The 14,392-nt window shown below is 40.1% G+C and overlaps 1 long non-coding RNA gene across 1 annotated transcript in view; it reads left to right on the top strand.

Annotated features, from left to right (window-relative positions):
* The window catches only part of LOC132401549 (uncharacterized), a 121,798-nt gene extending 108,342 nt beyond the window's left edge, over nucleotides 1-13,456 (top strand). Inside the window, exons 2-3 of the long non-coding RNA XR_009514607.1 lie at nucleotides 437-495; nucleotides 12,498-13,456. This is a non-coding gene — a long non-coding RNA (uncharacterized LOC132401549). The remainder of the gene's footprint in view (nucleotides 1-436; nucleotides 496-12,497) is intronic.
* Nucleotides 13,457-14,392: the final 936 nt, after the last annotated feature.

Raw genomic sequence — 14,392 nt, 5'->3', positions numbered from 1 at the left:
ACACTGGCCTGAACCTATTGACTCTATAGCTCATGTTCTCAATATTATTTATTTATTTGCTTGTTTATTATTTAGTTTTTTGTAGGTATTTGCACAATTGGTTGTTTGTGCACCATTGATATGTGCAGATTTTCATTGATTCTTCTGTGTTTCTTTGTATTTGCTGTGAATACCCACAAGAAAATGAATCTCAGGACAGTCTATGGTGGCATATATGTACTTTGCTGATAAATTTATTTTGAACTTTGAAATTCAAGGGCAGAGCTCAAAAATGCTGAGCTGATGTACTTCACATCTGCACCCTAACCTTTAGGGTAAGGAGAGCTGCTGCAAGTAACCATGCAAAGAATTAAACAAAGTCATATACTCTCTCAGCCAATACTTTCCCGTCCAATAGAAAATAGATTAACCAGTCATTTGTCTTATTGTTCATCAGGGACGTTGTCATGGAGTGGCTGTTACAATTGCTTACCCAATGATGGTCACTGAATTCCAGTAAGTAACTAATTGTTAACAGTACCTTGTGACATTTTGATAATGTGATTAGACACTGATTAGACACAGCATGAAAGCCGCCTTACTTGCACCACTGGCTTTTTTCATTTTATAACGCTGTTCATGTTAGCCTCCAGTTCCGTGATGACTGGCAATTTAAAGGAGTTTATAATCTAATCCTTAATTGGAGCACATTAAAAACAGTTTATTCTCATTATCATACTAATAGTTTTGTCAAACAAAACAAATGGCATCCTGTCTGCCTCATGGCAGAATTCACCTTGCCCTAGATACACAAGAATCCTTTGTTAGCTGTTCACTGACATTTAGCTAAAATATGTGACTAATGAACTTTGATTTACTTCTTTAACCTCTCTTATGCTTTAAGTATCTTTAGATACTTGTGACAGCACATTTGGACGGTGACTTAAGAAGATCACAGAGAATGTAGACTATGGTTAGGCCGTGTTTAGAAGTCCTGGTGAACTCCTTAGCCAAGTTAAGGGACCAGGACCAACATACCTTCTGCAGATTCAGTGCACATTAGAAGTATCATGGCTTAAGGGCTCATATTGTTCATCAGAAAAATGCCATGCCTCTCCTACAATGCGTCAGATAAACTCCAATTCAGGGTATATCAACTGTAAGATTATTGAAAAGGGGGGAAATAGTCCTCCTTTGTAAGTAAGGTAATTATTGACTATTCCTTCATCCCCGGATATCTCTTATTAGTAGCACCCCACTGACACTCAAACAAAATGTTGTTTATTAATATTTTTCTATTACTTTTAGCTCAAGATGCAGCTGCTAGGATAAAGACTCTATCTCAATCCCCTTCTAGATTCCTACAGCTATAGCGGAAATCCATCGGTTTTGCTTCAGGATTTCTCTCTGATTTTCAGTTGCTTGTATTATATTGAACACTGGAGATCACATTTGCTAGTATGATGCCTCATAAGGAAGAAACTGTTAATCACAGGAAGACCAAATGGCATGTTAAGGACCTTCTGGAAACTTAAAGGTATGACCAGAAGACCATCCCTTTTTGTTGTGTCAAGGCTCGTTATGCCATTTGCCCAGTCTCTCACATTGTATAGATGTCTGGGATTTGATTGTGGAGTGGGTGGTTTTTTCTGACTTCTGAGCTTGGGAATGAGCCACAAAGAATAATAAACCAGGGCATTAAGTGTTTCAATCACAAACAAGAGAACGTCTGCTGAAGCTAGAAATCCAAGCAACATACACAAAATTCTGGAGAAACTCAGCAGGCCAGAAAGCATCTCTGGAAAAGTGTAAACAGACAATGTTTCAGGCCGAGACTCTTCATGAAGGGTCTCAGCCCAAACCTTTGACTTTCTACTCTTCTCCATAGATGCTGCCTGGCCTACTGAGTTCCTGCAGTATTTTGCATGTGTCATCAAGTGGTTCAACTGATGTACTAATTCTGATGATCATTAGATATGCAGCACAGAAGAGGCTGATGAAAGTTGTCTGTCAGATAGCCAAAATGTCTGTCTACCATCAATGCCCATGTAACACGAAACCTGTGGCATCAGATTGTCAAAATAGTTAAGGAATGCTGAAGCCTTCATCTTACTTTGCTTGGAAATTAGTTGCTGGGCATCAAGGGCTAGCTTTCAATCCCAAATACTTAAGCAGTATTGATCCATTTTATGGAGCTTTGTTACTATGTAAAAGACGAAGCCTAAAACCATAATGGATTTTCCAGGCAACTAGGAATGTGGGACGATTTGATAAACACACTGCTGTGAATTGCTGGGTTTATTGACGCATACATGTGCTGTAATATTCTACAGCTCCAAAGATATTTTAGGAGTAGATATGTCAAACAAAGTCACCGAGGAGAAATACTGCAGAAGCAATCAGCAAGCTGTATTTTTCCACAGAGGTATTGTATTAGGCAAATTTATAAAAAATTGGCAGCACGTTTTCATCTTGCAGTGTAGATGAAAGATTTATGTGTCACCTAGAGAATGTAAAACACTCTTTTGGACTATTAATACAGTAAGCAGTTTTTCAGGTTCAATAATTCTGCAAGAACATATGCAGGGAGCCTACTGTGGCTGTCATCTGGGTTTCAACGTAGATTGCATGTGAATATACTATGCGTATGTGTGTGCGTGTGTGTTTCTCTTGGACTTTCCCTCAAAGGCCTCTGGGTGTGGAGTAATATGTTCGTCAGTGTCCAAAGCATAATCCGCTTTGCTGTTTCATATTTCAGCTTAAATACTTTCTTTGAGTTTGCCATGAACTTTGAACATGGGAGCAAGCCTTCAGAAGAGAGCGAGTTATTGTGCCTGTTCCTGATGCCCCACTAGTAATTGTTAAGGATAGTCCAGATGTTGTCTGTCTATTATGATTCCTGCCTAGCAGCTGACATCTTTGGCAAAAATATTTCACCATTCTTCAGTGGTATGTAATGGGAGCCATTGTTTTAAAAGCTCCCATTATGTCGATGCATAGCATGATATGCTTTGGGCATCTTGTTTGACTTTGGGATGGCTGCACAATTCCCACATAATTCTGGGCTAAGTCCAAACATCATGTTTCTCACTGGCATGGGACAGGTTTGAATACTGCCACAAAATTGCCACAATGCTCCTCAGATGGCAGCAGAGCTTCTAGAACTTCCTGTGTTGCATTGTCGGTTCCACAGCAACTCTCAGGGTGTCTTCTGTGATCTCCGGGGTAGATGCTGCAGCTGGCTTTCTGTGATGCTATGGAAGTCTCATGACTTTAGAGAATAAACATGATTATATGTGAGGCACCTGCGCAAATTTTTTGTCTCTTGTGTATTTTGGGGACACTTGTGGAGCAACCGCAAAATGTGGTTGTTATAACAGCTGCCCTCAATGTGAGTTTAATTTGCATGATAAAATACCAAAGATTTAGAACAATATCTGTTCTGATGAATGGAGATGATGCTGTTTGTGCAATGAAGCAAACAAGAGAGTGCATTTATATAAACTCAATAAATCTGATTTTGACCTGAGGACTGTTGGGAATCCTGTCTTTGTTCAATCTGCTTTGCTTGATGTTACTGGTGCTTTTTGTCCATGATAAAGAAGATGGAACTGAATATGCAAATAAAGAACTTGTCACCTAGTTCATGAATTTATATTTCATTCCCTGACAACTGTGGATGATGAAGTTAGTACCACCCACAGCATGCAGAGGTTTAGGACTGCTGGGAATCTTTTTGCCACAAAGTTGATCAATCTCCAGCTTTCAGGACAGTTCAATCACAGATGCCAATAATTATTTCGTGTGAGCAGATAAAAGAACCAACCTCATTCCAATGGGAAACCACGTGATTTCATGAAGGACATTCAATATTAGTGCCAGCATGACTCAATAGAATTGCTCATATTTCTATGATTTACTGGTTTGTGCCTCTCTGAACTCTGATTACAGAGCTTTCCTGAGCAAATAATAAATTGTGTGTGATAACACACATTCAGATAGGATATTAAACTGAATTCTCAGTGGCTCAATTAAATTGGATGTACAAAAATACATATTTTTAAAAATATGAACAGCGAGTCCTTGTAGAGTCATGGTCAACTTCCACCTCTCGTCAAAACCGCAAGAAATAGAGTTGGTTGTTTTTCTTTACTGTAAGACAAAGGAGCAGAATTAGGCCAGTCACCTCCTGAGTCTGCTCATCCAGTTCACCATGGCTGATATACTAACCCTTTCAACCCCATTCTCATACCTTCTTGCTGTAACTTTTGATGTCCTGACTAATCAAGAACCTATAAAACTCTGCCTTTAATATACTCAATGACTTGGCCTCCGCAGCCGTCTGTTGCAATGAATTGCACCGATTTACGACCCTCTGGCGAACGAAGTTCCTCCTCATCTCTGCTCTAAGTGGTCATCCATCTATCTGAGGCTCTGCCCTCTCATTTGATTTGAGACTCATTTACTACAGGAAACAAGACTATAAGACATAGGAGCAAAATCAGGCCATTTGGCCCATCGAGTCTGCTCTGCCATTCCATCATGACCGATCCTTTTCTCCCCCCCACAGCCCTTTTCCCAGCTTTCTCCCTATAACCTTTGATGCCATTGTAATCAAGAACCTATCAATCTCTGCCTTGAGTACACCCAATGACCTGGCCTCCACCGCTGTATGTGGCAAAACATTCTACAAATTCACCACACACTGGCTCAAGAAACTTCTCTGCATCTCTGTTTTAAATGGACACCCCTCTATTCTGAGTGTGCCTCTTGTCCTAAACTCCCCCACCATGGGAAACATCCTTTCCACATCTACTCTGTCTAGACCTTTCAAAATTCAGAAGGTTTCAATGAGATCCCTCCTCATCCTTCTAAATTCCAGCAAGTACAGACCCAGAGCCACCAAACATTCTTCGTATGATAACCCTTTCCTTTGCAGAATCATCCTTTGAAACTCCTCTGGACCTTCTCCAATGCCAGCATATCTTTTCTAAGATGAGAAGCTCAAGACTGTACACGATACTCAAGATGATGCCTTACTAATGCCTTATAAAGCCTCAGAATCACATCTCTGCTCTTGTATTTAAGACCTCTTGAAATTAATGCTAACATTGCATTTACCTTCCTCACCACCAATTCAACCTTCAAGTTAACCTTTAGGTTGTTCTGCACAAGGACCCCCAAGTCCCTGTGCTTCTCAGATTCCTGGATTTTCTCCCTGTTTAGAAAATAGCCCATACAGTTATTTCTCCTACCAAAGTGCATGACCATGCATTTTCCAGTTTTGTATTTCATTTGCCACTTTATTTCCTATTCTCCTAATCTGTCTTAGACCTTTTGCCACCTACCTATTTCCTCAACACTAACTACTGCTTCACCAATCTTCATACCATCTGCAAAGTTGGCAACAAAGCTATCTATTTCATCATCTAAATCATTGATATACAGTATAAAAAGCAGTCCCAACACCGACCCCTGCGGAACACCACTAGTCATTGGCAGCCAACCAGAAAAACATTCTTTTATTTCCACTTGCTGCCTTCTACCAATTAGCCAATGCTCTAACCACGTTAGTAACTTTCCTGTAATACCATGGGCTCTTAACCTAGTAAGCAGCCTCATGTGTGGCACCTTGTCTAAATCCTTCTGAAAATCCAAATATACAACATCCACTACATCCCCTTTATCTATCCTACTTGCAATCTCCTCAAAGAATTCCAATTGGTTCATCAGACAAGATTTTCTCTTAAGGAGACCATACTAACTATGACCTATCTTGTCCCATGTCACCAAATACTCATCCTTAACAATTGAATCCAATATCTTCCTAACCACTGGGGTCAGACTAACTGGACTATAATTCCCTTTCTTCAGCCTTCCTCCTTTATTAAGGAGTGGAGTGACACTTGCAATTTTCCAGTTCTTTGCAACTATGCCGGAGTCTAATGGTTTTTGAAAAACCATTGCTAATAACTCCATAATCTCTAACACTACCCAAGGGTACAGTTCATCAGGTCCAGGTGACTTATGTGCCCTTAGGTCTTTCAGCTTTTTGAGCACCTTCTCCCTTGTAATAGTAACTACACTCACTTCTCTTCCTTCACACCCTTCAACATCTGGCAAACACAATGAAGACAGATGCAAAATACTCATTTAGTTCATCTGCCATCTCCATGTCTCCCATTATTATTTCTCTGCCATCAATTTTCTAATGGTGCTATATCTACTCTCATCTCTCTTATTTTTTACATACTTGAAAATGCTTTTACTATATTCTTTGATGTTGTTTGCTAGCTTGCTGTCATATTTGATCTTTTCCCTTCTAATGATTCTTTTCGTTGCTCTCAGTAGGTTTTTAAAAGCTTCCCAATTCTCTATCTTCCCATTAATTTTTGTTTTGCTGTATGCCCTCGCTTTTGTTTTTACATTAGCTTTATCTTATCAGCCACAGTTGTACTAATTTGCCGTTTGAGTATTTCTTCATTTTTGGAATAGATCTGTCCTGCACTTCCCTCATTTTTCTTAGAAACACATGCCACTGCTGATCTGCTGTTATCCCGATCAGCATTTCCTTCCAATTTACGTTGGCCAAATCTTCTCTCATACCACTGTAATTTCCTTTACTCTACTGAAATACTGCTACGTCCGACTCTACTTCCTCCCTGCCAAATTTCAAATTGAAATCAATCATATTGTGATTACTGGCTCCTAAGGGCTCTTTTGCCTTAAATTTCCTAATCACCTCTGGTTCATTACATAACACCCAATCAAATATAGCTGATCTCCTAGTAGGCTCAATGACAAACTGCCCTAAAAAACCATCTTGTTGGCATTCAACAAACTCATTCTCTAGAGATCTATTGCCATCCTGATTTTCCCAATCGACCTGAACGTTGAAATCTCTCATGACTATCATAACATTGTTCTTTTGACTCACGTTTTCTATTTCCTGTTGTAACCTGTGTCCACATCCCAGCTACTGTTGGGAGGCCTGTATATAACTGCCATCAGGGTACTTTTACCCTTGCAGTTTCTTGATTCAACATCTTCTGATCCTATGTCACATCTTTCCACTGATTTGATGCCATTCTTTGCCAGAAGAGCCTACTTTCCTATCCCTCCAATACAATGTGTAACCTTGGACATTGAGCTCTCAACTATTACCATCCTTCAGCCTTGATTCATTGATGGCCACAACATCATACCTGACAATTTGCTATAGTGCAACAAGATTCATCCTCTACACATCCACTCTCTCTTGACCTTTCAATATTTGATAGGTTTCAATAAGACCCCCCTTCATTCTTATAAGCTCCAGCAAGTTCAATTCCAGAGTCATCAAGTGCTCTGCATACATTAAAACTTTCATTCCAAAAATCATTCTTGTGAACCTCCCCTAGAGCCTCTCCAATGGCAGCACATCTTATCTTAGAGAAGTGGCCCAAAACTGTGCACAACACTCAAAGTGCAGTCTGACTAATGCCTTTTAAAGCCTTGACATTACATCCTTGATCTTATATTCTCGTCCTCTCAAAATAAATACTAATATTGCATTTGCCTTCCTTACCATGAACTCTACCTACAAATTACTCCCAAGGACTCCCAAGACTCATTGCACCTCTAATTTTTTAAAATTTTCTCTCCATTTAGAAAATAATCTATGCCTTTGTTCCTTTGGCCAAAGTGCTTGACTATATATTGCCCTACATTACATTCCATAGTCACTTCTGTGCCCATTCTCTCAATCTAAGTCCTTCTGCAGACTCCCTGCTTCATGAACACTAACTACCCCTCCACCTATCCTTATACATTCTGCAAACTTGGCCACAAAGCCATCAATTCCATCATCCAAATCTTAAACGTGAGAAGAAGAGGTCCCAGTACTGACCCCTGAGAAACACCACTGGTCACTAGCAGCTAACCAGAATAAGCCTCCATTATTCCCACTTTTTGCCTCCTGCCAGTCAGCCAATCTTCTATCCATGTTAGAATTGTGGTGAGCATTTGGTCCATAATGGAAACGAGAAAAGCTGCTTTATCTTTACTGACGTCTTTATTGCGACAAGCACAAGATCAGACCAAGCACTAGTACTTAGTCACATACAGACCAGGGAGATTATTGTTATGCATTCTGGTTGCAGTCAGGGGGATCCACAAATATGCATGCAAATAATTGTATAAGACAAGCTAAAATGTAATGATAAATGAACTTGAACATCTCACCATAATCCCATGAAAGCACTTCAAAACAAAAATAATCAATAGTGCTGGCTATGAGGAATGCTGAGGCGGTACAGTGTCAGCCAGTCTCAGTGTAGTACGACAGCCTTCTGCCGCTCAGGTAACAGCACCCAGTATACCACACCACAGACATGGTCGAGCACCTCTCCCATTGAGCATTGGTCTCTGGTCTCTGCATCCAGGGTGGAGAACAGTGTAACTAGGAGGGATTATTGTTTGGGTGTTTTTGATTTAATTTTTAGCTGGTTCCACACAACATTGTAGGCCAAATAGCCTGCTTCTGTGCTGTACTGTTCTATATTCTATGTTTTAAATAGGTTTGTAGAGATCTGAGCAGCAGTTAATTGAAAAACCAGACAATGTTTGATAACATTGTTTGGAGTATGAGTGCAAAGAATGAAGTGCAACGATTATATGTAATTCAAAGGAAGCATTATAGATACATTGTAAATATAGAATGTCCTTTGATCTTTAGCATATAAAATGTCATGTAATGTTGAGTTGAACATATGTCTTCCTCCAAAATAGTCTCAATATGATGTCTGCTGTGTCTCATTTTGTTGAATAAAAGACAACTTCATATCCACCAGCTACGTCTCTCTGGTGACTTTGTTCACACTACAGCAATAGCAACTATACTAATTTCTGTCCCCTGACCCTCTTAAATTTCTGGTATGCTGCTGGTGTCTTCCACAGTGAACATTGATGCAAATACTTGCAGTATTTTTATTTGTCATTTCTTTGTGCCCCACCCTGCCATTACTACATCTCCAGCATCATTTTCTAGCAGTTCAATATCCAGTCTCACCACTCTCTCACTCTTTATATACAATGCTGTGCAAAAGTGTTAGACACATGCAAAAGATTCTGTAAGGCAATGATGCTTTCAGAAATAATGAAATCAAGTGTTCTAAATATTTAAAAAAATACTAGAAAAAACAGTAAACAGTAGAAAAATAAATCAAATCAATACTTGGTGTGACCACCCTTTGGCTTTAAACTACATCAATTTTCTTAGGTACACTGTAGTGCAGTTTCACTAAAAAAATTGGCTGTTAGGTTGTTCCAAGCATCTTGGACAACTTGCCACAGTTCTTCTGCAGACTTTGGCTGTCTCACTTGCTTCTGTCTCTCCAAGTAATCCCAGACAGCCTCGATGATGTTGAGATCAGGGCTCTGTGAAGGCTATACCATCTGTTGCAGAACTCCTTGTTCTTCTTTTCACTGAAGATGGTTCTCTCTGACCTTGGCCATGTGTTTGGGGCCATAGTCCTTCTGCAGAATGAAGTGGTGACCGATCGGACCTATTGCAGAACAGCTGAGATTTTATTTGTACTTCTCAGTGTTGAGGATGCATTTAATTTTAACCAGATCACCAACTCGATTTGCAAAAATGCAGCCCAAGCCTATAGGGAACCTCCACTGTGTTTCACTGCTGACTACAGACACTTATCAATGTAGCGCTCTCCAGCTCTACTACAAACAAACTGCCTCCTGTCTGAACCAAAAATTTCAAATTTTAACTTGTTAGTTCAGAGCTCTTGTTGCCATTGTTCAGTATTCCGCTTCTTGAGTTTTTGCTTGTAGGTGATTCTCTTAGCTTCGTTTCCACCTCTAAGCAATGGCTTTTTGGCAGAAACTCTTCCAAGACAACCACTTCTGATTGGACTTCTCCAAGGCTGGAAAAGGATATACTTGGGTTCCAGTGGTTTCTGTGCATTCAGAGCTGATAGCAGTTACCATATAACCATATAACAATCACAGCACGGAAACAGGCCATCTCGGCCCTCCTAGTCTGTGCCGAACTCTTAATCTCACCTAGTCCCACCTACCCGCACTCAGCCCATAACCCTCCACTCCTTTCCTGTCCATATACCTATCCAATTTTACCTTAAATGACACAACTGAACTGGCCTCTACTACTTCTACAGGAAGCTCATTCCACACAGCTATCACTCTCTGAGTAAAGAAATACCCCCTCGTGTTTCCCTTAAACTTCTGCCCCCTAACTCTCAAATCATGTCCTCTCGTTTGAATCTCCCCTACTCTCAATGGAAACAGCCTATTCACGTCAATTCTATCTATCCCTCTCAAAATTTTAAATACCTCGATCAAATCCCCCCTCAACCTTCTACGCTCCAATGAATAGAGACCTAATTTGTTCAACCTTTCTCTGTAACTTAAGTGCTGAAACCCAGGTAACATCCTAGTAAATCATCTCTGCAGTCTCTCTAATTTATTGATATCTTTCCTATAATTCGGTGACCAGAACTGCACACAATATTCTAAATTAGGCCTTACCAATGCCTTGTACAATTTTAACATTGCATTCCAACTTCTGTACTCAATGCTTTGATTTATAAAGGCCAGCGTTGGCAGATGGAGTTTAATGCTGAGAAGTGTGAGGTTCTACATTTTGGCAGGAATAATCCAAATAGAACATACAGGGTAAATGGTAGGGCATTGAGGAATGCAGAGGAACAGAGAGATCTTTTTCTGACTTACAGGGGACACACACAAGAAAACAAAAAAATAAACATCTAAAACAAATTTTGTATTGAAAATATGGGATGCCTAAGACTTTTCACAGTACTGTATCTGAAAAAAACTTCTGGTATCCTCTGGTATATTATTGACTACCTTACTTTCATATTTCATCTTTTTCCCTCTTTATGGCCTTTTTAGTTGTCTTCTGTTCTTTTTTAAAAGCTTCCCAATTCTCCACATATTTTTGCTGTATTATATGCCCTCTCTTTTGCTTTTGTGCTAACTTTGATGTTCCTTATTAACCACCATTGCCTCATACTCCCATTAAAATACTATTTCTTTGGGATATATCTACAATTGCACCTTCCAAATTGCCCCAGAAACTCCAGCTATTCCTTTCTGACATCATCCCTGCTAGCGTTCCCTTCCAATCAACTTTGTCCAACTTCTCTTTCATGGTTCTATAATTTCCTTTGCTCCAGAAAAACATCTGAGTTTTTCTTCTCCCTCTCAAACTGCAGAGTAAATTCTATCATATTATAATCATTGTCTCCTAAGGGCTCCTTAAGCTTCCTAATCATATCTAGTTCCACACACAATACCCAATCCAGAATAGCTGATCCCCCAGTGGGCTCCACCACAACTGCTCTAAAAAGCCATTTCATAGGTGTTCAACAAATTCCCTCATGGGATTCGGTACCAACCTAATTTTCCCAATCTATCTGGATATTGAAATCCCGCAGGACTCTCATAACATTGCCCATATTCTATGCCTTTTCTATTGCCTGTTTTAATTTGCAATATATCCCACATCCTGGCTTCTTTTGGGAGGCATGCATTTATCAGAGTCTTTTTACCCTTACAGCTTTTTAACTGTATCTACAAGGATACTACACCTTCCAATCCTATGCCACCTCTTCCTGATGAATTGATTTCATTTTTTATCAACAGTGCCACACCACCTCCCTCTGCCTAGCTGCCTGACTTTTTGATACAGTATGTATCCTTAGATGTTATGCTGCCAGCTGTGATCTTCTTTGAGCCATGACACAGTGATGCCCATAATATCATACCTGTCAATCTCTACCTGCACTACAAGATCATCGACCTGATTCCATATACTGTGTGCATTCAAATATAAAACCTTCAGTCCTGTATTCATCAGCCTTTTAAATTTTGCTCCCGTTACACTTCAACTCATCTCACTGACTGCAATTTTGCCTCGCAATTTCCTGTCCTTCCTCATAGTCTCACCACACAATGCATCGACTTGTATACCAACTGCCTCATCCTCAGCCCTATCACTCAGATGCCCATTGCCCTGCCAAATTAGTTTAAACAATCTCAAACAGCTTTACCTTGAACATTGCATTATGTACTTTGCACAATTTGGTTAAGTTAACAACTAGTGATTATTGTTCCAAAGAATTTAGTTGGCTGTGAAGTTTTGAAGACAACCCAAAGTTATGAAAGGTACGACACAAATGCAAAATTTGTGTTCCTTTATGAAACTGTTGTCTCAGTTACTTAGGAATATTTACAGAAGTTATGGTAAAAGGAAATGTTGAAGGTAACTTAATTGGGGAAAATTGTTTGGCAAAGATCCAATGTGTTGGCCCTCTGTACTGTTTTATTACTAGTTATGCTCATTGTCTTCATATTCCAATATGAAGAGCATGTCAATCTGAAGTAATAATATATGGCATTAATGATAATTTTAATCAGTGCTAAACTTGCCTTTGTTCAATAATTGTAGTAAATGATATGAGTAATATGTAATGTTGATACAGTTTGCTTTAGAGGCCTGGGACTGCACTATATCCTGCAACATCTGGATCGTCCTGGGACCTATGCTCGGATACTGTTTGTGGATTTCAGTTTGGCGTATAACACCATCATCCCTCATACCCTCTGCTCCAAATTGTCTCACCTCACTGTGCCACCTGACCTCTGCGATTGGCTTTACAGCTTCCTGACCAACAGAAGTCAGCAGGTAAGGATGGGACAGGTCACCTCGGATACTCGAATCACCAACACCGGTGCCCCCCCAGGGGTGTGTCCTCTCTCCACTGCTGTTCTCCCTCTACACCAATGACTACACCTCCTCCAACCCCTATGTGAAGCTTTTGAAGTTTGCAGACGACACCACCGTCATCGGACTCATCCAGAACAGTGATGAGTCTGCATATCGACAGCAGGTGGACCAACTGGCGCTCTGGTGCAGTTGGAACAATCTGGAGCTGAACACGCTCAAGACAAAGGAGATGATAGTGGATTTCAGGAGACATCCCCCCGTTATGTCTCCCCTCACAGTCCTCGGCTGCCCTGTGTCCACCGTGGAGAACTTCAGGTTCCTGGGAACCACCATCTCTCAGGATCTGAAGTGGGAGCAGAACATCAGCTCCATCCTGAAGAAGGCCCAGCAGTGCATTACTTCCTGCGGCTCTTGAGGAAATATGGTCTGCCTCAGGAATTGCTGCTGCAGTTCTATACTGCAGTCATTGAGTCTGTCCTGTGCTCCTCCATCACTGTGTGGTTTGGAGCCGTCACCAAGCAGGATAGAACCAGACTACAGCGCACAGTGAGGACTGCTGAGCGCATCATTGGAGCCTCCCTGCCCTCTATTGTGGACCTGTACTCTTCCAGGTTGAAGAAGAGGGCAGGGAACATCATAAAGGACTCCTCCCATCCTGTGCACGGACTGTTTGAACTGCTTCCATCTGGTAGGTGCTTCAGATCCCTCCAAACTAGGACTAATAGGCACCGGAGAAGATACTGTGGTCACTTTGCTGAACAGTTAACTGCCGGTTAACTGTCGGCTAACTATTACTTGGATTGCACTACTTGTATGTATAATCTATATTTTCATTTACATTTATCATCTGTTATGAGCAGAGAGACAACATCTGCCGGAAGTAAATTCCTTGTATGTGTACGGGTACTTGGTGATTAAAGTCTGATTCTGATTCTGATTCTGTATCCAATAGATATCCTCTATTCTAAGGATATTTATCCCTATAGGAAGATTTTCAAATGTAGATAAAGGGGGTTAAAATCAACAAGTAAACTCTGCAGGATAATCTTTGAAAAATGCAGGAGATTCACTAAAGAGTCAAAATGCATCGACATATGTAGCTGTGGGAGTTATTCTTCCAAATTTTTCTCCTGCTTGTCATTGAATTAAATTGTCAAACTTCAATTTGACAGTGTGGTGTAGTTACACAAGTTCATCATTAATAATCATTAAAATACCTCCAGCAACTAGACCTTACATATATACAAATCATAATTACTGAAGCAGTAAACACTGACAAATTCTTCAGTGGCAGTTTCTAGCAACATTAGGTTTTTAAATCATGCCATAGTTTTTGATTAAAATCAGTGACGTAGGAAAACAATCTTCATCTGTCCATGCGGTACTGCACTAAGGCTATCATTATTATGTTGTGTTCAAAATACTGAATATTCTTGCATTTTCATGTAGTAGTACAGGTATGTGTTGCTTAATGTCCATGATACATTCAGTGAAATTGGACGTTATGTGATTTAGACATCATATTATATACTTAGCAAGCCTATGTGGAGTACTGTAGTGTACCCGTATTGACAAAATAGCCAATAACTTATACTAAAACTCTATACTGTGCACTATAATACATACGTAAACTACCACTTTTTATTTCAT

The sequence above is a fragment of the Hypanus sabinus genome, chromosome 11 (genome assembly GCF_030144855.1).
Source record: "Hypanus sabinus isolate sHypSab1 chromosome 11, sHypSab1.hap1, whole genome shotgun sequence".
NCBI classification, from domain to species: Eukaryota; Metazoa; Chordata; class Chondrichthyes; order Myliobatiformes; family Dasyatidae; genus Hypanus; species Hypanus sabinus.
Note: the sequence above shows the minus strand (reverse complement) of the source record. Positions and strands in the feature narration are given on the sequence as shown.